Here is a 27,306-nt window from a genome sequence, read left to right as displayed (position 1 = left end):
GTGTGTGTGTGTGTGTGTGTGTGTGACAGAGAGAGAACACAGTGTGTCTGTGTGTGTGTGTGTGTGTTGTAGGGAAGCAGCCTACTCATGCCGTAGTAAATTCACATCAGTCTTTCCATTGTGTGCCAGCCAGTCCGCTGTTACTAGCTCTGACGTCATAAATGTTGCGCAATACTTTAAAAATCAAATAAATAACCTAAAATGTTTCTAGCATGTCAGGAGTAATACTAAATTAATATGTGTTGAATATCAATTTGATAACTTTAGCCATTTTCGAAATTTGGACGTTTTTCTGTAAAAATCATTGGCGCAACAGAAAAGAGCTAGAGACTTCAAAATTTATAATTAGATTCCTTTTTCATAAATATTTAATAGAAACAGTCTTCTGGATCTCACAATTTAAGATTTTAGTTGAAATTCAATATTTTCTGGTTTTTGTCTTAAAAATTAAGGAAGCAAGATAGATTAAGTAGGCTAATAAATAAGGCTAGGATGTTTATATTTAAGTAGAATGGAGATCCACTATAACCATAAGGATGTGAGAAGTTTCATTTGAATACCTATAAAACTATAGTGATAGCGTATCTCCAAATGGCCAGTTCAGAGCTCGTCTACTGCTTGCAGTGTAATTAAATTAATTCTCTCGCTCAAAATATTTAACTTAGCCACATCAAACTTTTATTATGATTACTTACCTGTGTGTTGAATGCACATTTAAATTGAGAGCTTCATCGGCCATCAGCAAAAGAAGCTATGATCTATTCAATAACTTAATGTGGTGCATTACTAGCCCAGCGGCTAGTCGGCAGAGCCGATTTGATCAGGCGTTCCCTTAGCCGTCCGCACCGCGGCTTTATATATAAGAACGCTGCGCGAGGAAGGAAGGCCCTAGTTCTCTCCAGACACTGAATAGCACGTCATCTGTGTCGGGAGTCGCATCGCGTCGGTATCATTGCTACAAACAGCCTCGGATGCCGTATTAAGTTACTCGGGATACGTGTAACCATGAATCATTTTCGAGTGAAGTGTTAATTCTGGGTTAAGTTTAATTATCGATCTTCAGTTTGCGTATTGTCGTATTTTCACGTGCCGCCGCGGGACAAACATTCTACCATTATTTAGTGTGGCGTTTGATGAACCTAATCATCAAATTATGGCGAGCATTCATTTAAACATTTAATTTGGACATTTATAGTTGCATCAGCGCATTAGACTCTGAACTGCTCTGTTAGTTAGATTGTGTGGATTCTTTTGTTTTCATCTGTGACTTTCAGAATACAGAACGTTTTTTTTTTTTCACGACCGTTTTTAATTAGAAATCCCAGACAATCTCCTAATTCCTCAGAGCTATAAGCTGTAACTATAAGTGTATTCTCAGATGAAGTGGGCACTAGGAATTCTAATTACAGGCTTCACGTTTTGCTAATCACTTTCTGGTTGCCAATATTGTAGTTAGAGAGCCAGTGTTGAGAACGGCGAAAGACAGCATAAATAACATTCTAAATAATAGGAACTGGTTTAATATTCTACAAACCTAACTTTTATATAAACGACATAAAATTGATAAAATTCTATCCACCGCCCCACATATGGTGCATCGGCCGGGAAATAAACTGAGTAAAAGTGAAAGTGATTTTTAACTATTCGGATTCGCGAGTGAAATGCGACAAGCAACTGAGCATAGAACAGTGAATGTGTTACGTGTGTATGTGGACGACACAATTGGATTAACAATGCCTCTGGATTGACGGAGCTGGCACTGAGTCTAGCGGCGCTGCCGGCATCGAGAGAAGCCAGTTTCGCCTCACCGCAGTCGTCTGCCGGAGCAGCCGGAGCCGCGCCTGCAGTTGCGGGCCACGCAAACACACAACAGCCGTCGGAGTGCCGTCTGCAATTCAGCAAGCTGCGTCGCATCAGTAATCCTGGTACGCCACGCCGGCAACGCCATACGTCGTGCAGAAGGAACTAAGTTAAGTGAAAAGCTGTTAAAAATTTTAGTAACCTGCACTAAAAGACTGTCGGCGATGGAACCGCCAAAAGAAACTGAGGTTAAACTTATATCAGAACCTATGTCTGTTGAGGGAACTGTAAACCTAGACAATGGTTCAAGTGTAAATATGCATGAAAGTAGTAATGTTAAAGTGAAATATGAAGTATCGTCTCCTGGCAGTAGTGTGCGAAGGGGCAATGATTCAATAATAGAGACCCCTGTAGTAAAGCAGAAATTAGAAATTGTAAATTTATTGGATGATAGTTTATCCGATGAGTTAAAAACGAAACAGTCATCAGAGGTAGTAGAGTTAGAAAGGATAAGTTAGATATGACTGATCAATCAGAAGTTTCATTTAGTTTTGATGATTCTGGTGTTGGAGCTAGTTTTTCGTCACCTGAGTGTGAAAAGAAACCAGCTAGTGAGCAACCCAGAGATACTGGGGCTGTTGATTTAAATGTTATATTACAAGCAATAGCTGCCAGTAATGCAAAAATGACAGCTGAATTAAAGTCTGAAATAAGTGAACAGGTCAAAAGTAGTAATGCTGAATTAAAGTCTGAAATAAGTGAACAGGTCAAAAGCAGTAATGCTGAATTAAAATCTGAAATAAGTGAACAGGTCAAAAGCAGTAATGCTGAATTAAAGTCTGAAATTGTGGCCAGCCAAACAAATTTTAATAAACGATTGGAGGTAATGGACGATACCTTCAAGGCTGGTTGCAATAAGTTGAAAGAGGATCTAGACAGTTTGAATTATAAAATTGATTACAATCATGAGGATATTAAGAAAAAGGTTGCTCAACAATTTTCTGAAATGTATAAAACAGTAAAATCCGAAGTTGCTGAGGTTCGCAAAGACTTCCAAATGGAAGATGCGAAGCTGGAGCACAAGTTAACAGAAAAGATCGAGGCGGAATCTGAACTGTGCTCAGATAGATTTAAAGATGTTAATATAAAAGTAAACATATGTCAAGCAGAAGTAGACGCAATCAAAACTGATACTACTCATATTGTGCAAAGAGTAGATAATGTTGAAATGAAAGTAGAAAATATTAGTACTAACATTGCTAACATTGAGAGTAAAGTAGCTTCAGTAACTTCTGGTAATGGTAGTATACAACAAGTTGTAGCTGCAAACGCCGCTTTTATCGGGTGTCGGCAGTTCTTGCGGTTCGATCCAGATAAAAATATCCACCCGCTAGATTTCTGGAACGATTTTGAAGATGTGATTCCCCCAACTTGGTCTGAACGAGAGAAAATTTCATTTATTAGAAGCCATTTAGCAGGTGACGCCATGCGTTGGTCAGCTGATGTTATGTTGAAGTGTAAAACATTAGCGGAATTTAAAACAGCTTTTATTAATGAGTATTGGTCTAGCAATAAGCAAAATGAAGTGTTGAGAGAATTTTGGAGTGGAAAACGCTTCAATGCAGGCAAGGAATCTATTAAAGAGTTTGCTAGGTCATGGATCTCACGTTTGTCACATTTGGGCGAAAAGCTAAAACCGGAAATGATTATACTAGGTCTTGAAGCCAAACTGCCATGGTATTGGCAAACTAGAATTATATCTGCCCCTAGAGACAATCTGTATCGTTTCATTGAGTATCTGGAACGTGTAGAACGTGTTGCTGCCAATGAGGAGCAAGCACGTAATAACAAAAATGCTAATAACAATAGTAGTAATTTTAAGAACGAGCAGAATGGCAATGTAAACATCAGAACAGTAGGTGTTCGCCATCCTAAGAGAGGTAGGAATTGGGGAATTAATTATCAGAACCAACAATGGCATCCAAATGACAGTAATGTTGTTCCAAACAAAATTATGCAGGTAAACAACAGTGCGGAAGGCAATGCTGTGCCAGTTAATTATAATGGAAATAAAGCAAACAGTAGTAGGCCGAGGCAGGAAAACTAGTTCCCGTCTATGAGGACACTGGCGCTCACCAGGCGGTTACTTTTCCTAAGCCCGTAGTTACGGGAATTGGTAAGAGAGATCAGAATACTCAAACTGAACAGATGGATGAAGTGACGGTAGCATCTAAGGATAAAACAGAAATATTAGATCACTCACAGTATCTGATAGATACCGTGTTAGAGACGCTTTCTAAGTGGGAAGAGAAAGAGAAGACGCAGCAATGTAACAGTAGGGAGGAGCTACAAAATACTGAATTGTCAGGTGAAGAAGCAGAAGAAATTCATGCTTATATTTACGATGAGGATGATGTGCTCTTATCTAAAGTGCCTGTGCAGGATGTTGATAATATACTAATAGATTTAGGACAGGAGATAAGTGAGAATGTAGAGGGTAGCCTGTTGGGGGTCGATGAACCCAGTAGCTGTGACCAGTTGTCACTTGAGAAGGAAACCGACGATAATAGTAAAAGTGGTTTAGCTGTAACTAGTGTTATGCCCGGTCTGGAGGCGCAGAATCGACCAGACTACAGTAATTTGGGTTATGTTCAGCAAACTAAATGTAATGAAGTCGTGCGGTGTTTCGATTTGAAATTAATAGCCCGACTGGAAGAGGCAGCTGAAAATGTAATTCAGGAAACCCCTACACACTGTGACCTAAATGTAATGAAGACAGATGTCGATCACTTTAGTTGGAGACAAATCAAAAAGGAGATATTGGATGAGTTTGAGGAATCACCTGTACAACCTAGAATAAGCCACCCTATAATAATAGTGAATATGTTGGGTATCAATGTACGTTGTATCTTAGACAGTGGAAGTGAAGTGAGTGCGATATCTCAGTCCTTCTTTGATGCATTACCTGGTAAAGACAAGCTTACAGTAATGAGGGTATCAGGACTAAGAATAATTGGTGCTACTGGAAAGGTGTCAAAAACGGTAAAGCAAGAAGCTTTGCTGCCCTTTAACATTAATGGTAATTTAATTGATCACCCTTGTTTAATTGTAAACAATCTCAGTATTGAGGTTTTAATTGACATAGATTTCTTGTCAAAATATCAGAGTGTTGTTGACTTAGAAAAAAGCCAGTTAAAAATGGTCTTGCCAATAACCGGAGTAATTACGGTACCTTTTATTGATAAACATGTAGTAACTAATGATGACAATTGGGAGCTGCCTATACGAGTTCTGAAAAATAGGAGGTATTGGGACGAAGGTGTTAATTTTAGTAAAAGTAAGCTAAACACAGAAGAAGAAGAAGCAATTATTTTGGACAAAATAAAAGCTAAATTGCAGGAAATCTATAAAATTTCAGCTAATCTGAAGGAAGAACTGAGACAGGTTTTTAAAAGGCATCATAAGGTATTTTCAGATCGACGTGTCGTGGTCAAAGGTTATGAATGAATGCTGTAGGGAGGAGGTTGTTCTATAACCTCTACACAGTGTGGCAGCTGTGCAGTCCCAGCTGTGTGAGATCTTCTTTCCCATTTCAGGTCTCACTCAATCTTCATCTTTCCTGTCCCCAAAAATTTCGACCTCTTCTTTCCAACAAATTAAATTTTCTGGTACGACTATCAAACGAATAATAAACTAATGAATGCTGTAAGGAGGAGGTTGTTCTGTAACCTCTACACAGTGTGGCAGCTGTGCAGTCCCAGCTGTGTGAGATCTTTCATCTTCAGATCTCACTCATTCTTCATCTTTCCTATCTGCAAAATTTTCGACCCCTTCTTTCCAATACAAAAATTTTCCGTCATGGCTATCAAGCCATGAGTTCTGGAACCATTCTATCCACCGATTAGTGAAGAAAAATACCTAATGTGACAAACATAACAGTGACATAAACAATAAAGAAGTATGACACAATTAAGATACACGTGTATTTGAGTAACAATTATGTATAGAACCCTGGTAATATTATAAGTACAAAGTTGTTGTTTTATTTGGAAATGGTCCACCAACAATATTTAAAAATTATAAATTGATAAAATTCTATCTGCCGCCCCACAGTGTGTGTGTGTGTGTGTGTGTGTGTGTGTGTGTGTGTGTGTGTGTGTGTGTGTGTATGGGACTAAGGTTAAAAACTGCCATCCTAATACCTAATACTGTACAACAGTAAAACAAAACTTACTGATACGAACAGTTCTACTGAATCTACCGTGCAGCTATAGGACACACTGTCAGTCGGAAAAGTATTATCTGAACTCCAGACCTTTTAGCTCGAAACTTCCGGTTTTCCATTTGATTTCAAATAAGATGCGTAATATCTGAGATGTCAACCGATAGGATGTATTATGGTCTGACTTTTTCATTTACCTCCAGCGCAGGGTGCTGAATACTAGGAGAGATGTTGAATTCAGAATGTCTTCACGTTACTATGAAATGTATTAGCACCAATTTTACGGCTCAGGCAAATATACAGCTGTTTTAATGGATCCTGAGATCACATTCGAAGTGTAAGGTAAGGTTTGTACAACAACTGCGGGTAATCACGTTTATCCGCCTCCCTGTTCAAAAATTCCTGCATCTCCGAATATTACAGACCAACACTCCGCCCCCCCCCCACCCCCCCACCCACACCTGATGCAAAAAATGGTTCAAATGGCTCTGAACACTATGGGACTCAACTGCTGTGGTCATCAGTCCCCTAGAACTTAGAACTACTTAAACCTAACTAACCTAAAGACATCACACACATCCATGCCCGAGGCAGGATTCGAACCTGCGACCGTAGCAGTCGCACTGTTCCGGACTGCGCGCCTAGAACCGCGAGACCACCGCGGCCGGCCACCTGATGCGTCTTTAAATTTTTTAAAATTGCTTCATGACCGTGAAGAGAAACTAAAGGATCTTCCCTGGTGCATAGAATATCCGGATTGGAACATTACTGATTCATTATAGTATCGATAATAGGGATGGAGGTTATCGCTGAAACAATCGATTTTCCATTATGCCGGATTTTTAATCTCCAGTTTTACCTAACCGCTAAAACCGCTCAAAATAAAACATTTCTGAAACAACCGACTTTCACTTTTTTATTGATATTATTTCCGGCGATAAACGTAGTCTTCGAACAAAGATTGAAACGTTCTACGATTCTCTCAGAATTTTCCACTACATGTTCCAAGGTACATAGAATCGAAGTACAAAAAACACAGGGGAATGAAAGAAAAATCCGTCCATCCACCGTCCATCCACCGTTCGCTTCCTTTCCCAAAAAGCAGTGATAAGTTTACCACTGATCCTACTTTTTTTATCTCTGCTCAAAAAGCGTACTGTAATCGATGATCATACCACTTTACGGGCTTTACGAATTGTCAATGCTGAAGAGCGAAAACTGATGTTGGAGGACTCTATTTATCGTGTTAAGTTTGCCGTCACCAAGTGTTACAAGCAGATAAAGGTATATTACGTATGTGGACATAGGCAGCTGATCAACTATTTTCTGTTTTTATAGTAAACTATGAACGAATTTCTAAGTTTTTAATTTATTTCAGTTGCCACGACTTGCTTTCTCTGTTATTATTTCATAGAGATGACAGGCAGATAAAAAGCTATTGTGTAAAACTTGTAGCGTTCTTTTTCTTTAATTATTTGGAATGAAAACTTAATTTTAGTTTGTCATTAATGTTTAAAGGGAATTTGATTACAATTGATTTTCTATTGACACAACCAAAAACGTTCTATCGAAAAATTCAGATGAACAATTTACATAGTAGATAAGATATAGCATTTACCAGGAACAATTTCATGATAATTGATAAAATTTCAATAATAAATTAATCCGTTGGCCTATATTTACGGTCCAATCTGTTCGTAAATAGTCGTTCTATAAAGTGTTGATCTGTATGTTGATTCCTTTGATTCTAAAAGACTAAAATTATTCAAAAACTAAAAATTTTAACACAACTGGTATGGCAAATAAATTTATATACATCGGTTTATATCCGGTTATTAGTAAAAAATAAAAGTAGCAGTTATGGTCGAGAGAAACAAATACCGAGAAATCCCTGTTATTGATAACTAAAATACCGGTTCTTAACATCTGAGGTCATCAGTCCCCTAGAACTTAGAACTACTTAAACCTACCTAATCAAAGGACATGACACACATCCTTGCCCGAAGCAGGATTCGAGCCTGTGACCGTAGCGGTCGCGCGGTTCCAGACTGAAGCGCCTGGAACCGCTCGGCCACACCGGCCGGCTCATATTAAGGTCTTGCGCACAAAATTCGAAAAACGTGAACCCAACGGAACACTTCTGGGACGCTGTTGGACGCCAGCTCAGTGCCCAAAGTCCACTGGCCCGTAATTTACGTAAACTGCTTGATCTGTGCGTATACACCTGGTACCACTTTCCTCTGTAAACACACTGGACTCGCATTCGGGAGGACGACGGTTCAATCCCGCGTCCGGCCATCCTGATTTAGGTTTTCCGTGATTTCCCTAACTCGCTCCAGGCAAATGCCGGGATGGTTCCTTTGAAAGGGCACGGCCGACTTCCTTCCTCGTCCTTCCCTAATCCGATGAGACCGATGACCCCGCTGTCTGGTCTCCTTCCCCAAACAACCCAACCCAACCCCTCTGTAAACCTACCAATGACTTGCCTAATCCGTGCCACGCAGAACCGCTGCTATATTGCGTTCCAGAAGTGGACCAACGCGCTTCTAAACTGATGGTCATAATATTTTGGCTCATCAATGTATGTTTAATATGCTTAAATATCCACTGTGTTCCCTGGCTCCAAATGGCTGCTCGACGATCCGCAGTGAGTTGCTCGCGGAAGCGGAGCTGCGTGTCCGGCAGCATCTCCTCTCTAATGACGTAACGAGTGGACGGTTTTTGGCACCAGTCGGGTAACAAATGGTTCAAATGGCTCTGAGCACTATGAGACTCAACTGCTGTGGTCATCAGTACCCTAGAACTTAGAACTACTTAAACCTAACTAACCTAAGGACATCACACACAGCCATGCCCGAGGCAGGATTCGAACCTGCGACCGTAGCAGTCGCACGGTTCCGGACTGCGCGCCTAGAACCGCGAGACCACCGCGGTCGGCCAGTCGGGTAACATACACTCCTGGAAATGGAAAAAAGAACACATTGACACCGGTGTTTCAGACCCACCATACTTGCTCCGGACACTGCGAGAGGGCTGTACAAGCAATGATCACACGCACGGCACAGCAGACACACCAGGAACCGCGGTGTTGGCCGTCGAATGGCGCTAGCTGCGCAGCATTTGTGCACCGCCGCCGTCAGTGTCAGCCAGTTTGCCGTGGCATACGGAGCTCCATCGCAGTCTTTAACACTGGTAGCATGCCGCGACAGCGTGGACGTGAACCGTATGTGCAGTTGACGGACTTTGAGCGAGGGCGTATAGTGGGCATGCGGGAGGCCGGGTGAACGTACCGCCGAATTGCTCAACACGTGGGGCGTGAGGTCTCCACAGTACATCGATGTTGTCGCCAGTGGTCGGCGGAAGGTGCACGTGCCCGTCGACCTGGGACCGGACCGTAGCGACGCACGGATGCACGCCAAGACCGTAGGATCCTACGCAGTGCCGTAGGGGACCGCACCGCCACTTCCCAGCAAATTAGGGACACTGTTGCTCCTGGGGTATCGGCGAGGACCATTTGCAACCGTCTCCATGAAGCTGGGCTACGGTCCCGCACACCGTTAAACCGTCTTCCGCTCACGCCCCAACATCGTGCAGCCCGCCTCCAGTGGTGTCGCGACAGGCGTGAATGGAGGGACGAATGGAGACGTGTCGTCTTCAGCGATGAGAGTCGCTTCTGCCTTGGTGCCAATGATGGTCGTATGCGTGTTTGGCGCCGTGCAGGTGAGCGCCACAATCAGGACTGCATACGACCGAGGCACACAGGGCCAACACCCGGCATCATGGTGTGGGGAGCGATCTCCTACACTGGCCGTACACCACTGGTGATCGTCGGAGGGACACTGAATAGTGCACGGTACATCCAAACCGTCATCGAACCCATCGTTCTACCATTCCTAGACCGGCAAGGGAACTTGCTGTTCCAACAGGACAATGCACGTCCGCATGTATCCCGTGCCACCCAACGTGCTCTAGAAGGTGTAAGTCAACTACCCTGGCCAGCAAGATCTCCGGATCTGTCCCCCATTGAGCATGTTTGGGACTGGATGAAGCGTCGTCTCACGCGGTCTGCACGTCCAGCACGAACGCTGGTCCAACTGAGGCGCCAGGTGGAAATGGCATGGCAAGCCGTTCCACAGGACTACATCCAGCATCTCTACGATCGTCTCCATGGGAGAATAGCAGCCTGCATTGCTGCGAAAGGTGGATATACACTGTACTAGTGCCGACATTGTGCATGCTCTGTTGCCTGTGTCTATGTGCCTGTGGTTCTGTCAGTGTGATCATGTGATGTATCTGACCCCAGGAATGTGTCAATAAAGTTTCCCCTTCCTGGGACAATGAATTCACGGTGTTCTTATTTCAATTTCCAGGAGTGTATATTGGATAAGTTCTTAGCGTTTTTCCGTAAGTATAATATAACAGATACATGTAACAGACACTTCGGTCGTGAATGATATGTTCTCCTTCACTATTTACAACAGCCGCCAATTCTGGGGTAACTTTCCATATCCACAGTTGTAGTAATCACATGCTTTTGAGGCGAAGATCTCATCGAGGCATATTGGGAGAGAATTTTCATCCGGGAAGAACACTGTTAGACAGAGAGCAGGGAGGGTGAAAATCTGAGAGCGTAGTATCAGCTGAGTAAAGTAGGTGTGGAATGACTGCCCAACCCAACCCCAGTATTGCGCTTTTTGTCAGTCTAGCTGAATAAGGGGGACATTATGGTGGAGTAGCATAACTTCACGCATTCTTCCTAGTCGTTGCTCTTGAACTGCGTCTGCAAGGTTTCTCAGGTGTTGAAAACAAATGTCAGCTGTGATGGTTACACCTCGAAAAAGCAGTTCGTAGTACATCACACCGTCGCTGTTCCACCGGATGGATAACATTTTCTGCTGTGGATGCGCGCAAGTCTTTGGATGGGGAGTTGCTGTTTTGTTTGGGCTAAACAACTCCCTTCTTGTTCAAACAAATTTCGGGCTTGCAGCCGGTCGTCGTTCAATACTTCGCACGATATTTCATCTGAGCACCTGCCAGTCATCTTCAGGTGACACGTCGCAGACTGGCGAAAACGTCCTCCGTTCCGCAATATATAGCGTACTGTAACTATTCTGCGCATGCGTCGAAAACTTGGTAGATGAACTACACTGCACGCCGGCAGCACCCTCGCTGGTGGAATAGCAGATCTCAGTCACCCTCTGCGTTGCTATTTGCCACGGCCGTCGACGCACTCTGTCGTCTTCGATTTGAGCAAATCGTGGAGATGATGTGATTCCATGCACTGGCCAGCTGGTAGCCACTGTCACGGTTTAACAGATTTTCCGCCAGTCATATTTCTACGGATTCTTGAATAATGGAGTCCCAGAAAGTCGTTGCTGTGGACAAAATCATTGTTTCCTCATACTCCATTGAATGTCCAGTAGAAATACAATGTTCAGTGCAGCGTTCTTTCCTCATCCGTCCTATCCTCTGTTATGCCAGCATTGCCTGGATCTCTGCCCCCACCCGCTTTTACAAGGCCCTCCAAATCCTTGAATGCCATGCGCTCTGCCTTGCCTTCCGTATCCGCCTTCCTTCCCCCACATGGCTCCTGTATGAACTGATCCCCTTCCCCCACCTCCTCCTGTTCCTCCAACATCTCCGCATCCTTTACATTGTCCTCCGGCTTGATCCCCCCCACCCTCTGGTTTCCTCCTTCCTCTCCACCCCCGCCTGTTGCCGCGCCTCTATCGCTGTATCCCTCCCTCTATCCACCTCCACACCCTCCTTCATCAGGGCAATTTCCAACGCCGCCCCCTCCCGGACGACGAACTTCGCCGTGACATCTACCCTTTCTTCCAACTAGAACCTGGCCTTGTTCCCCCCCCCCTGCCCAGGGCCCCCTTTTTCCTCTTCCCTCCTTCCCCCAGAGCGGATTTTCCTCCTTCCCCCACTCCCCTGAGACCCTGCGCCCCATACTTGCCTCTTTCCTTCCCACATCCCTCCCTACCTGGCCCTCTTCAGCGCGACCCCCGCTCATTTCCCCTATCCCTTCCCCTCCCTCCCTTCTTCCAGTCTCCCTCATCTCCTTGCGCCTGGCAGATCCTCTGTTTTGATCACCGTCAGTGTGCCACATCAGTGTTGTGTTTAGTGCTGTTTCTCTGTGCGACAAGAGGTGTGATTTTAATTGTGTAGTGCCTTGAGGTTCGCCATCAGTGTTTGTTATGTGCTATGCCATCCGTCGATACCTTTTATGCTCCAGTTATACTGTGGCTTGTGTTCTTTTAATTGTCGCAGTGTGTGGCTTTTTGTGTGTCCTACTTTTAAACAGTTTTTTATCTCCATTTTACAGTCACCCCGTTTTTTTTGTCTGTTGCCTTCCATGATGCTCCCCTTTTTTTATATCTATGTTCACCATATTCTCTCCTTTGTTATTTTTAAATGTCTTCTATTGTTTGTTCTATGTCTTTTCGCTGAAGAGCACCTCATATGCTACTGCCAGCCCGCCCCGATGGGGAATTGAAATACAATAAAGAAGAAAAAAAAAACGTTTTCGTCAGTCTGCGACGTCTCACTTGAAGGTGACTGGCAGGTGCCCAGTTGAAATATCGTGCGAAGTATTGAACGACGACCGGCTGCAAGCCCGAAATTTGTTTCAACAGTCAATTCGCCGGGAAAATTTTAAAATTCACATCTCGCTTCTTTTGCTTATGTTAGCGTAAAGACTCCGTTTCTCGTCACTAGTAACAATTCAGGTTAGGAAATTATCGGTGCTGTTTACGAGCCAATTGGTGATGAGCAAACAAAGATGTATACATGGCTATGGGTAATTTTTGTGATTTTGTCTTAGAGCATGCGGTACGCATGCACTTGATTTTTGAAACTTTCGTATTGCTTGCACCTCGAAGGTCTCTCTGAACGTGAGAGTCACTAACGCAAAACGATCCTTCTTAAAACGAGAAAACTATTTTCTTTCCATGTTCTGTACAATGGCATTATCCTCATACACGGCGCAAATGTTTCTGGCTGCCTCCGCTGCTGTCACCCCTCTACTAAACTTAAAAATAAAAATTTGTTGGACATGTTCCGATTTCTCCTCTTGGTACTCAATTTTCTAGCGCCCATACCCGCAAATGACAAAATGACAGCTTTAGACTCAGATAGAAACAGTGAATGACAATCGATATATAAACGAACAGCGTTTGATAACAGCACGACATCGCCTGCAGTGTCTCTCATTAGTTCGTGACCATACCGCTTGGACCTTAAACTGCTGGAACACGGTGGCCTGGTCAGTTGAATCCCGACTTCATTTGGTAAGAGCCGATGGTAAAGCTACGAACAGCCTAACAGAATCACGATCGGCAGGTTCTGGCCATGTCGCATTGCACCGCGGTTGGCGTAAACACGATATCACGTGGGTCTCCGTGACCTTTGTTGCGGCTTCGTCCCTTTGACCGCTTGACTCTGGTACTAGCTCCACGGTGGGGTCATCTTTTGCAGCGTTATAGCTTCTGGTGTCTCACAGCTACGATACAAATTCCACGTTGATATAAGTTTGTTAACAAGTTTTCATTTTTAATCAGTGATATAACCATCCTTTTTATGAACAACATTATGCGATCTAGTGTTCTAATTCTCAGTGCCGGGCCGATAAAAAGCAATTGGTTTTGGCCAAACTATCTGGAGATGGCTTTTCGGGCAACATCTACGTTTTCTACTTTTTCGCCACTTAGAAAATGTTTTAGCGAAGGGAATAAACGGAAATCCGAAGGGGTAATATCGTGCGGTATGGCGGGTGAAGCAATACCTCCCACCCAAATTCAACACTTTTTTCGGGGGTTGTGCGTTATCGTATTACAGAATAAAGCCTTTTCTGTTGACAGTCGCTGGGCGCTTTCAACGGAAGATTGATTTATTCGATCTAGTTGTTCACATTAAAGATCCACGATCCAGTTTGTCCTGCTTCCAGCTCTTCAAAATCAACGACACCGCGAATGCTCCACAAGACACAAAAAAGCGTCTTTTTGGGGTGTAAACCTGGCTTAGCTTAACTTCGTGATGATTCATACGGAGAGAGAGCCCTGCCTTTTGCGTGTCAGATTATCATTGAGGATCCGTTTGCCGCCTTCAGTGATCAACCGACGAAAAAAAGCTATACTGCGCCGCTGAAGCAATAAGCAGCACGTGGTGAATCAGTTAGCTTTGTTTGTTCTTAGCGATCTTCTGGAAATGTTCTTGAGTAGTCACCTTGGTTAGTTAGAAGTGTTTGATAGTTATTCGAACCTCTGACACGTATTTGCTTCCACTTCCGTCCTTAACATGTCACTGTACAATGTTGTTGGTCTTCCTGTTCGATACTCATCAGACGGGTTAACATTACCAAATTTGAATATAGTAAACCACCTTTGGCATTTACGAACGTTAAATGCACTTGGATAAACATCGTAAACGCTTCATTGGCTCACGGGTGTCACGTTGGATAATGTGGTGGAAGCTGCACAGTATTTCGACCAGACAGCTGCACGCTATCTTCAGGTGCGTACTGACGTGTTGCTGGAATTGGTCGCCAATATACAGGGTGATTCAAAAAGAATACCACAACTTTAAAAATGTGTATTTAATGAAAGAAACATAATATAACCTTCTGTTATACATCATTACAAAGAGTATTTAAAAAGGTTTTTTTTTCACTCAAAAACAAGTTCAGAGATGTTCAATATGGCCCCCTCCAGACACACGAGCAATATCAACCCGATACTCCAACTCGTTCCACACTCTCTGTAGCATATCAGGCGCAACAGTTTGGATAGCTGCTGTCATTTCTCGTTTCAAATCATCAATGGTGGCTGGGAGAGGTGGCCGAAACATCATATCCTTAACATACCCCCATAAGAAAAAATCGCAGGGGGTAAGATCAGGGCTTCTTGGAGGCCAGTGATGAAGTGCTCTGTCACGGGCTGCCTGGCGGCCGATCCATGGCCTCGGGTAGTTGACGTTCAGGTAGTTACGGACAGATAAGTGCCAATGTGGTGGCGCTCCATCCTGCTGAAATATGAATTGTTGTGCTTCTTGTTCGAGCTGAGGGAACAGCCAATTCTCTAACATCTCCAGATACTGTAGTCCAGTTACAGTAGCACCTTCGAAGAAAAAGGGACCAAAAACTTTATTGGCTGAAATGGCACAGAAAACGTTCACCTTAGGCGAGTCACGTTCATACTGAGTTGTTTCCCGCGGATTCTCAGTGCCCCATATACAGACATTGTGACGGTTGACTTTCCCATTAGTGTGGAAAGTTGCTTCATCACTAAACACAATCTTTGAAACGAAAGATTCATCTGTTTCCATTTGAGCAAGGATAAAATCACAGAAATCGATTCTTTTAATCTTATCAGCTGCAGACAGTGCTTGAACCAATTTCAGACGATAAGGTTTCATAACTAACCTTTTTCGTAGGACTCTCCATACAGTTGATTGTGGAATTTGCAGCTCTCTGCTAGCTCTGCGAGTCGATTTTCCTGGGCTGCGAACAAATGCTTGCTGGATGCGTGCTACATTTTCATCACTCGTTCTCGGCCGTCCAGAACTTTTCCCTTTGCACAAACACCCATTCTCTGTAAACTGTTTATACCAACGTTTAATACACCACCTATCAGGAGGTTTAACACCATACTTCGTTCGAAATGCACGCTGAACAACTGTCGTCGATTCACTTCTGCCGTACTCAATAACACAAAAAGCTTTCTGTTGAGCGGTCGCCATCTTAGCATCAACTGACGCTGACGCCTAGTCAACAGCGCCTCAAGCGAACAAATGTACAACTAAATGAAACTTTATAGCTCCCTTAATTCGCCGACAGATAGTGCTTAGCTCTGCCTTTTGTCGTTGCAGAGTTTTAAATTCCTAAAGTTGTGGTATTCTTTTTGAATCACCCTGTATACTCTGACTCGCAAGAGAAGTGCAGGCGCCAAAGGGTGGGGTTGTAACGTCATCGTAGACGAATCATAGTGCACGGCGTCATCCAGTGTCCCCTGACGGAGAAATGGGCACGCTATTCTCACGACGCGGGAAAAGCGCTGCCGTAAATAGCGGACCAGCGTGCGTTTGGGCAGAGTGGTGGCGCCCAGTTCAAGTGTGCGGACTTTTGATTCTCCGTCTATGGTGACTCGGATTCGCTCGTCTGAGACCGACGATGCCTTAGTACCGCCAATGCTGGTTCCCAAGCTTTGCTGAGTTGAAATCCCCTGTCTCTATTGATCAGGTCGTTGCTTATACGTATTTCGACTGCTTCTTTAATGATGGAGCTGCAGTTCGTGGAAGCGGATGAAAGGATCTTTCTCTCTCCGATTCGTCTTAACGTCAGTAAGCACCTGAATATGACGAGCAGGTGTCTCGTCGAAGTATTGTGCAGCTTCCACAACGCTATCCGACGCGACACCCATGAACCAATGAAGCATTTAATACGTTGGAAAAGTGTCAAACAGCACAACACCGTAAATCTTTTTCTCAGCACCTTTTACGTTAATACCTCAATGAAACTCAAAAAGCATACGATGGCGAATGTGTAACTACACTCATGGAAATGGAAAAAAGAACACATTGACACCGGTGTGCCAGACCCACCATACTTGCTCCGGACACTGCGAGAGGGCTGTACAAGCAATGATCACACGCACGGCACAGCGGACACACCAGGAACCGCGGTGTTGGCCGTCGAATGGTGCTAGCTGCGCAGCATTTGTGCACCGCCGCCGTCAGTGTCAGCCAGTTTGCCGTGGCATACGGAGCTCCATCGCAGTCTTTAACACTGGTAGCATGCTGCGACAGCGTGGACGTGAACCGTATGTGCAGTTGACGGACTTTGAGCGAGGGCTTATAGTGGGCATGCGGGAGGCCGGGTGGACGTACCGCTGAATTGCTCAACACGTGGGGCGTGAGGTCTCCACAGTACATCGATGTTGTCGCCAGTGGTCGGCGGAAGGTGCACGTGCCCGTCGACCTGGGACCGGACCGCAGCGACGCACGGATGCACGCCAAGACCGTAGGATCCTACGCAGTGCCGTAGGGGACCGCACCGCCACTTCCCAGCAAATTAGGGACACTGTTGCTCCTGGGGTATCGGCGAGGACCATTCGCAACCGTCTCCATGAAGCTGGGCTACGGTCCCGCACACCGTTAAACCGTCTTCCGCTCACGCCCCAACATCGTGCAGCCCGCCTCCAGTGGTGTCGCGACAGGCGTGAATGGAGGGACGAATGGAGACGTGTCGTCTTCAGCGATGAGAGTCGCTTCTGCCTTGGTGCCAATGATGGTCGTATGCGTGTTTGGCGCCGTGCAGGTGAGCGCCACAATCAGGACTGCATACGACCGAGGCACACAGGGCCAACACCCGGCATCATGGTGTGGGGAGCGATCTCCTACACTGGCCGTACACCACTGGTGATCGTCGGAGGGACACTGAATAGTGCACGGTACATCCAAACCGTCATCGAACCCATCGTTCTACCATTCCTAGACCGGCAAGGGAACTTGCTGTTCCAACAGGACAATGCACGTCCGCATGTATCCCGTGCCACCCAACGTGCTCTAGAAGGTGTAAGTCAACTACCCTGGCCAGCAAGATCTCCGGATCTGTCCCCCATTGAGCATGTTTGGGACTGGATGAAGCGTCGTCTCACGCGGTCTGCACGTCCAGCACGAACGCTGGTCCAACTGAGGCGCCAGGTGGAAATGGCATGGCAAGCCGTTCCACAGGACTACATCCAGCATCTCTACGATCGTCTCCATGGGAGAATAGCAGCCTGCATTGCTGCGAAAGGTGGATATACACTGTACTAGTGCCGACATTGTGCATGTTCTGTTGCCTGTGTCTATGTGCCTGTGGTTCTGTCAGTGTGATCATGTGATGTATCTGACCCCAGGAATGTGTCAATAAAGTTTCCCCTTCCTGGGACAATGAATTCACGGTGTTCTTATTTCAATTTCCAGGAGTGTATTATTGTGCTCGGTCGGCCACTTCACCAAATACACACAAATAATGAAAAATAAACGAATAAAATAAAAAAGTCGCTCTGCGTTTAAAATGTCTTTAGTGAGACTTTGAAGTACACAATGATCTGATAAATGACAAACGAATATGGATGTGAGCAGAAACGGCATTACTTTCCGGTTCCCCAAGCATTATCTACTTATAGCAGGAATAACAGAGTAATCAGTGGTCACAGCCGCTGTGTTAACAATGGAGGTAAGTGATAGTAAATGTTGAATGTGTAGAAGTTCCCCTATTACTAATACTAACTCATTTTCAAGGCGTTTATCTCGTCGCGTGGGGACAACTGCTTTCACGAATTTGACAGTCATTAATTTAACTTTAAGTTAGTGGCCATATGCAATACGTGTCGCCACAGTCCTCAGTTGTCCTTAGGAATGGAAATGGTTTGCCTCACTTCTCAGGGAATCGTGTAAACCTAATTCTCTGTATTACTGTATTTTAATTGTTTGTGTGTCGTATTTTCTGAGCCGGAGATTGGGGTCCAGCTCAATCCTTGCCTAAACGAGCGTAATGAACAGCCCATAAACTACACTTAGCTTCGATGGTGCACTAAATAAAAGTTCTTTCAAAAACCTAACGGATGCAAGTCGAATATGACCCACCGCCCTCTCCCGCAAACCAGCACTCTGCACGCTCAACTATATAAGTAGGTCTCTACTGTTAACTGAGCCAGTTTGGTAATGTCTCCAGCGAAAGAGATTGGTTGTTATGCGTTGTACGTCCGCGTAGGTGGCATTGCGGTGGTCCTATGAAGATACTAAAGTTCCGTGTGAGCGACGACGACGATCTCTTGCTGTCTCTGCCGACAATCATTAAGATGCTTAAGCTCCAGTGAGTTTAGACGGCTGTTTGAAGTGTCAGTAGTGCCGCAGTGCGGTCGCCTGTCTGAAGTTCCGCAGTGTCGATTTTGACTTGCTCAGGTTTGTCAGATGTGGTGGTCAAGTCCTGCTTGCCACTGCTTTCAGACCGTTAATTTGTTCTAACTACGGTAGAGATCCGTATGTCGGCCATCGTGTGATGATTTACGTGATGCGTCTGAAGTGTAGTGGAGCGAAGCAAATTCAGCTCGGTGCAGGGTGAACCTGATTGTGTGCAGCGATTTGACGCGATTTACAATCTGCACCATTTTACCCGTTGATGCTTGGAATAGGCTTTAGTACTACTCTAAGCTTGTTGGAGAAGTCATACGGCTGCCGTCATAAAGGTGAGCACTACGTGTGGTCAATACATTAGCGTGCTAATAGCATAACTACAAGTAAATACTTTACCTTAAAAAAATGTTTTTGCTTTTTAGAAAAAAATAAAAATTCATCACTCATATTATCATGAATCCTCTTGCAAGCTGTTATAAGGCATTACCATTTAATTTGAACAGTGTATTGCAAAGACACTAATTTCTACGTTACCTGTTGCGTTCTCTGTTACGCTACTAAAGAAAAGAAAAGATTGATAAAGCAATTCTGTACAGTGAGCCTTCAGTTAGTTTTATTAGTTTTTAATTTCAAACGCTTTTAATATTTCTGGTACATAACTAGAATGGTATCAATACTTTAATGTTGTAAGCTATTGGTTTACAGGCCTCTGCTTAGCCATCTGCTGATGAGAGAAGATACTTTAAAATGAAATCACTCTCCTGCTTGGGTTCATTACTCTGTTTTCAACTGATTTAGTGTCAAGATTATTTACCTCCTTGTTTGCTAACATTAACAAGTTGTTTCTTGTGACTGTTTTACGGTGTAATTTTTCTTTTGTTTTAGTCGTGATATCGAACTACATCTAACCATTTGAACCGTTTTGTCCGTGAGTAGGGGTGACGACTGGACTGGTTTCCGAACTGCTGATCAAAGTCTTTGATAATTGCTAAATTCAGTATTTTGAAGGAATTCAGATTAACGTCTTTTCTGTTATGTTCATTGATTTCAAACTATCTAGACAGCTTGTTTAAATGATTAAGTTTAATGGTCGTTGCTACTAACTATTACTTGTGAAGTCACCTATATTAAAAGTACAGTAAAATTTTTGAAAGTTGTTCTAAATTAATTTTCGTGGTCTGATACCTTCAGCTCACCCAAATCTTCGATTGCAGTTTCACTAATACTAACAGTAATAGTCAAACAAACCTTTATTGAAATCGTCATTATTTTCTGTTTTCCGTCTTTACTTAGTTGCTTTAAATTCGTGCCGGCCGAAGTGGCCGTGCGGTTAAAGGCGCTGCAGTCTGGAACCGCAAGACCGCTACGGTCGCAGGTTCGAATCCTGCCTCGGGCATGGATGTTTGTGATGTCCTTAGGTTAGTTAGGTTTAACTAGTTCTAAGTTCTAGGGGACTAATGACCTCAGCAGTTGAGTCCCATAGTGCTCAGAGCCATTTTTTTTAAATTCGTGGAGGTATGTTCCGTCCAAGCAACTAATTTAAGGCAATTTGTTTATTGAAATGCGCGTTTCGCTTCTTTTATTTGGGAAGCATCTTCAGTGGCTGGTAATACATGTTTGTTTTTATAAGTACAAGGAACGTATTATGTGGTAGATTCAATATGCTGCTACGTTACATTTCGTCGTTTTTTGCTCTTGATTCTTAGTTACCATATAAAAGAAGCGAAACGCGTATGGCAATAAACAAACTGCCTTCAATTAGCTGCATAGACGGAACATACCTCCACTTTATTAAAATGTTATCAAAATAAGTTGAATGCAGAGGTAGAACTAAAGTGAAAAGATACAGCGTAGCACACAGTTGTAGCTATTAAGCTGTAGTGTAAAATGAATTAGTTAAGAAAAGGCAAAATAAATTACCTCCAGTTTACACTGAGCAAATTATTTGATGTTAAGGGAACTAATCGAAGCTGTCAGGAAGAAGTTGTGATCCTTACTCTCTCGAAAGCTGCGGTCGTACCTAAGCAATCGTTTCCACATGCCATTGCCCGACCGTGTGCTTTCGAGTGAAAGAGGTATGAAAAGTCTACCGCCGTAAAGGAATACCGAGCCGGTCGTTCCGCGAAAGCATTTAGAGCGGAATTTCTGCGTGGCGTGCGAGGTGGGCCAGATGTTATAAGGAAACGCGGCCGTGTACCACATCTCTCTTTTTTTTCTTCTCCCCTCCCCTCCGCTCGTCCCTCTCACATGACGTCGAAAAAGAAGGGGAAAAAAAGAGGAGTAGGGATAGAACGTGGAGGGCCAAGGGAGTTCAAGCACAAAAGAATTGATAAAACGGGAACGAGAGGTGCACACAATGAAATCTCCCTTCCGTGGCACCCTTTACCGGCGGCTGCTCGCTGAGTGCAGGCATAAAGAAATTGTATATACGCCACAGGGCCTTGACGGGGGGGGGGGGGGGGGAAGCGGAGTGGTGGGAGGATGGGGGGGGGGCGGCCGGCTGGTAACGGCGCCGTCCGAGTTCACGACCTGGCCGCGCTGAGAAGACGATTCACAGAGGGGGCCGGTGGGGGCCGTCCTGCCGCCACTGCTGTATGCATTCGTCCGCACCTGTTCTGCTTCTGCACTCGATAGCGGGGAGTGCTCGGCGACAACGGCCCCATCTGCTTCTACGTTTACATCTGTAGATACCGTGAGAGCTACCACGCTCGTTTGTTCAGTGAAGCCACTGAAATACACAAGCATGTAACGGATACCGACAGGAGAATCACAGCAGCAGCGACGAGGGCAAGACACTTAGATATTTGTGCGGCAAGTACACACACTGAGGTGACAAAAGTCGTGGAATACTTCTTAATATGGAGTTTTGTTCGCACGGACTCAACAAGGTGTTGGAAGCCCGCTGCCTCTACAGCCGTCCATAACTGCGACAGTGTTGCAACAGCAGGATTCTATGCACGAACTGGTCGATGCTCCATCAATTTTCGATGTCGGGCGACTTGCGGGGCCAAAACATACACTCTAATGGTCCAGAATGTTCTTAAAACCAGCTGCGAACAATTATGGCGGGGTAGATGGCGCCTTTCCATCCACAAAAATTACATCATTGTTTGAAAACATGACGTTTATGAGTGGCTCCAAATGATCTCCAAGTAGCCGGGCATCCAGAAGACTCAGTCCATTCCATGTAAACACAACCCACACCATTACGGAATCACCATTAGCATGCACAGTGCCTTGTTGAAAACTTTCGTCCATGAATTCCTGGGGTATGCACCTCACTCGAACCCTACCATTAACTCTTACTAAATGAAGTCGGGACTCATCTGACCAGGCCACCGTCTTCCAGTAGTTTACGGTGCAACCGATATGGTTATGAGATAACGAGAGACGCTACAGGCGATGTCCTGCTGTTATCAAACGCACTAGGATCGGTCGTCTGCTGCCACAGCCCATTAACACCAAATTTCGCCGGATACATTATATGTACGCCCCTCATTGATTTAGACGTTTATTTCACGCAGTGTTACCTTGTTTGTGAGCACTGACAACGCCGCGCAAACGCCGCTGCTTTTGGTCGTTAAGTGAAAGCAGTCGGCCACTACGTTTCCCGAGGTGAGAGGTAATGCCTGAAATGTAGTAACTCTTCACACTGTTGACATTTCGGATCGCGGAGTACTGAATTCCCCAACGATTTCAGAAACGTAATGTCCCGTGCGTCTAGCTCCAACTACCATACCGCGTTCAGAGTCTGTTAACTCTCGTCGTGCGGCCATATCACGACGGAAACATTTTCGCGTGAATTACCTGAGTATAAATGACAGCTCCGCCGATACACTGTCCTTTTACACTTTGTGGATGGCATACTACCTCCATTTGTATATGTGCTTATGGCAGTCCCACAACTTTCCTCACCTCAGTAACACTACCGCAGCCGGCCGCGGTGGCCGAGCGGTTCTAGGTGCTTCCGTCCGGAACCGCGCGACTGCTACGGTCGCAGGTTCAAATCCTGCCTCGGGCATGGATGTGTGTGATGTCCTTAGGTTAGTTAAGTTTAAGTAGTTCTAACAAGGGAACCTCCCCATCGCACCCCCCCCCCCCCTCAGATTTAGTTATAAATTGACGCAGTGGATAGGCCTTGAAAAACTGAACACAAATCAATCGAGAAAACAGGAAGAAGTTGTGTGGAACTAAGAAAAAAATGAACAAAATATACAAACTGAGTAGTCCATGTGCAACATTTGCAATATCAAGGACAACGTGAGTTGAGGAGCGACGTGGTCCTGTGGTTAGAGTGAGCGAATGCGGAACTAGAGGTCCTTGGTTCGAGTCCTCCTTCGAGTAAAAGTTTTACTTTTTTTATTTTCGCAAAGTTACGATCTGTCCGTTCATTCATTGACGTCTCTGTTCACTGTAATAAGTTTAGTGTCTGCGTTTTGCGACCGCACCGCAATACCGCGCGATTAGTAGACGAAAGGACGTGCCTCTCCAATAGGAACCGAAAACATTTGATCGCAAGGTCATAGGTCAACCGATTCCTCCACAGGAAAACACGTCTGATATATTCTATACGACACTGATGACAGCATGTGCGCCACATGACAGGAATATGGTGTCGACCCACCTAACTTACACACTTGGCGAATGGGTAAAATTATTCTTCTACCTTGACCGATTTAGGTTTTCTTGTGGATGTGATAATCACTCCCAAAAAAGTGATGAAAACCTAAGAGTTTGTCACATAAACTGCAACAAATGAATGCAACAGTTTCACTGTCGCACAGTTTTCCCTGTGCTCTGTCAAAATATATGTTTTTTACGTTTTCAAATGTTTCCGTGTGTAAACCTCAAATCCTGCATATGTCCAAGCAAATCTAAACATGTCCTGGAATTTTGGAGAGCGAAGTTTATTATGTGCGAGTGCCTGAACTTTAATAATTGTCTGAAAATAAAAAATTAAACTTTTCACTCGAGAGAAGATTTGAACCAAAGACGTCTCGTTCCGCAGCTGCTCACGCTAACCACGGGACCACGGCGCTCGTAAGCTGACCCTCTCCTAGATGTTGCTTACCTTGCGCATGGACTACTCAGTTTGTATATTTTGCTTAGTTTTTTCATAGTTCCACACAACTTCTTCCTGTTTTCTCGATTGATCTGTGTTCAGTATTTCAAGACCTATCCCTGTGCCAACTTATAACTAAATCTGAGGTTGGTGCGATGGGGAGGTTCCCTTGTAAGTTCTAGGGGACAGATGACCTCAGATGTTAAGTCCCATAGTGCTCAGAGCCATTTGAACCATTTTTGAACACTACCGCAAAGAAACGCAACACTTTCAAGAACTGTCTTCAGGGGTGTTGTAGTGTTAATGATTCATTTCTCACGGTCATAGGCCATCAGTTGGAGGTCAGAAGGGCTGTCTGTGCTACTTCTGCTTTGATACTGCAGGCAGTATCGATACAGAGTTTAGGGGTCAACAGTGTTTGCAACATCCATTCTAGACTACACCCAAGCCCCACCAACAAGTGCGTATGCTATTGAACAGCTTCAGCGTTTGAGCAGGATCGCATTATGAGTCTGTAGGAAGTTGGACGGACGTACTGACAGACTACTCCGCATGTTGGCCACGTTGTGTCTGTGGTGTGTCGCTGCTTTCAACAGTGGTCTGTGGAAGATTCCATCTGCAGGCTAGGTTCTGCATGTCTTCTTAGTACAGATGCACATAAAGATCGACGCACTGCTCACTGAAAAACATCCAGGGATGAAATACAGGCACATGACGCACCTGTTTCGTCACCATGAACCACTGGGGACCACCTGCTTGCAGCCGGATTAGGATGATGTCTGCCTCGTGTCTGGCTACCACTAACAGCACACCACAAAAGAGTCGACTTGTGAAAGAGCAGACTGAAGAATTAAATGGCTGTATGCATGCGAGTTATGTACGTACAAATGTAAGGCGTAGATCTGGTGAGCTGCCTGTTCCACAGTTCATGGTCACATTTGTTGTTTCTTCAGGATAAAGAAACCAGTGATCACCATACTGCACAGGCTGTTATCCCACGCTACTGACGTTTCTTCGACAGGTAAGTGACGTGCTTTCTCAGCAGGATGCAACATGCTCTTCATGGCGTACAAGAACTACCGTTGCCAGCAACATCACAAAATCTCTCGGCAATTGAAAGCTTATGGAACAAAGTGAAGCGTTCTCCAGGGAATGCAAGAACCGTTGTCGAATTGCAGCAAAAGGCGCAAGTTGCTTAGGACAATCTACTATAGGATGCCATTAAGCACCTTTATGATCCTTTTCTTGTGAGAATACAGGCCTGCGTTGCCCGCAGAGGGAGTACACCCTGTACTGATACGACTGCTTGAGCACCCTTTGCTGTGGGTATGTGGACGAGGAAGGCCAATGATCTCTCCAGTGTGGATGCGCACCGGGCGCCGACTCTTACCGGTACCGGCTAAATGTCGCGAGTAACGAGGATAATGGGCAAGGGCCACTATATTCTTAGTGTGTGGAAAGGTTGAGAATTTGGGTGCTAGGGAAGTACGTACAGTTGCGAATAGCATAGTGCTCAGAGCATCTTTGTAGTAAGCAGAAGACCCTGGTTCGAATGCCAATCCGGCAAAAGTTTTCAACTTTGCCCAGTGATTTTAATCAGTGTCCACTTGCAGCCAATGTCTGTAATTCCTCTGTGTCTTGACCCTTTACTGTGTCATGTTTCATTTGGTCTGAATTTGTTATCATATAAACCTACAATGATGAACAACCTGTCTCCTCACTCGTCAATAAAATCACCTTGTCGTTGAGGGTACTGAATGTTTATTCTGGCTCGACTCCAGGCCACCATTAGAGTGGAGAGTGAATGGCTGACAATGCCAGCTGCTCTGCTTATGAAACGTGTATTATTTCTTGCTCTGGGAACCAAAAGATTTACTCCCATGCTTCAAAACGCAGTTGAGTGAAGATACAGTAGGTGACACATGATATAATAAAATGGAGTAAGGTATAAACAACAGGTGTTACTACGAGTAGATCTATCGTGAGAAACTGCGCCAAAGGAAAAGTGATTTGAAAAAAATGGAGGTATTACCCCCAGACCAAATTTCACATTTTGATTCATTAATTATTACTTAACAATAATTCAGATTTTAATCGCTTCAGCAGTGGGTTCTTGGCGAAATACTTTATAGTGCATACTGCTGCCATGTTTCGCTTAGTTTATACGATTCAGAATTTGTTTGTAATAATAGACGGAAGTCTTTCAATAGTAAGCAACTCCACATAGTAAAAAATTCATTTTAGTAATAGACTTCACGCTGAATGACTGCCCAATGAAGCTGTTCATGCTACCCGGTTCAAATTTCACCAGAGGGGCGGACAGTACAGTCGAAAGGACTTCATTGTAAAAAGCTTTTGCTGTTTTTGTGGTTTAAACCTGACTAAGGCGTGCAGTATGTCATTGATATGAGTCATGATAAAACCTTGCTGCAAGTATGCTGTCTGCTATATCTGAACAGTGCAATATCGTAACCAAAACTATTATGAAATATACAAAACAGAAACTAAGACGTAGGGGATATCGAAATAACTCTTCACTGCTCAATAAGCAAATTGTCATACTATACAAGCGAGTGCAATTCTTGTCACCTTCTCTGAACATTAAATAGCTGATCGTTATATTTGGCCACTGTGCACAACAGATACAGTCACTATGAGAACAACAACCTAAGTACGCAGCAGATTAGATTAGTTATTTCTGCGCCATCCTACCATGAGAATGTTATAGGTTGATTAAGGGATTTCGAAATCTAAGCTAAGGCTGCGTATAAGATATTTTTATTTATTCTACTGATTGTACAGGATTCACATAAAAATTAACAGAGAGGATAGTTCTATAAAAAAAATCATTAAATTACCATAGACCGAAACACCCCGAGACGAAAGCCAAAAGACAAGATGTCAAATTACTGATATTTTCTTTGTCTCTTTAAGCCAACAGCCTTGCCGCAGTGGTAACACTTGTTTCCGTAACATCACCGAAGTTAAGAGCTGTCGGGTTTGGCTTACACCTTCCGAGTCCGCCGAGCGTTATTGGCAAGCGGGAAGCATTCAGCCCCTGTGAGGCCGGCTCAGGAGCCACTTGGCTAGCAAGTAGCAGCTCTGGTCGGGAAAATCGACATAAGGGAGAGCGTGTGCTGACAACATGTCTTTCCATATCCGTATCCAGTGACGCCTGTTGGCTAAGGACGACACGGCGGTCGGTAGGTGCTCTTGATACTTCCGAGATCTGTTCGGAAGGAGAGTTTGTTTTAGTTGTCTGTAGAGAAGCCATTTACTGGCAGCAAGATGTAATCGTCCAGTTGCAAAACGTCAGTCA

This window comes from Schistocerca nitens, chromosome 5 (assembly GCF_023898315.1).
Source record: "Schistocerca nitens isolate TAMUIC-IGC-003100 chromosome 5, iqSchNite1.1, whole genome shotgun sequence".
Classification (NCBI taxonomy): Eukaryota; Metazoa; Arthropoda; class Insecta; order Orthoptera; family Acrididae; genus Schistocerca; species Schistocerca nitens.
The sequence above is the reverse complement of the archived record's forward strand: the minus strand, read 5'-3'. Positions refer to the sequence as shown.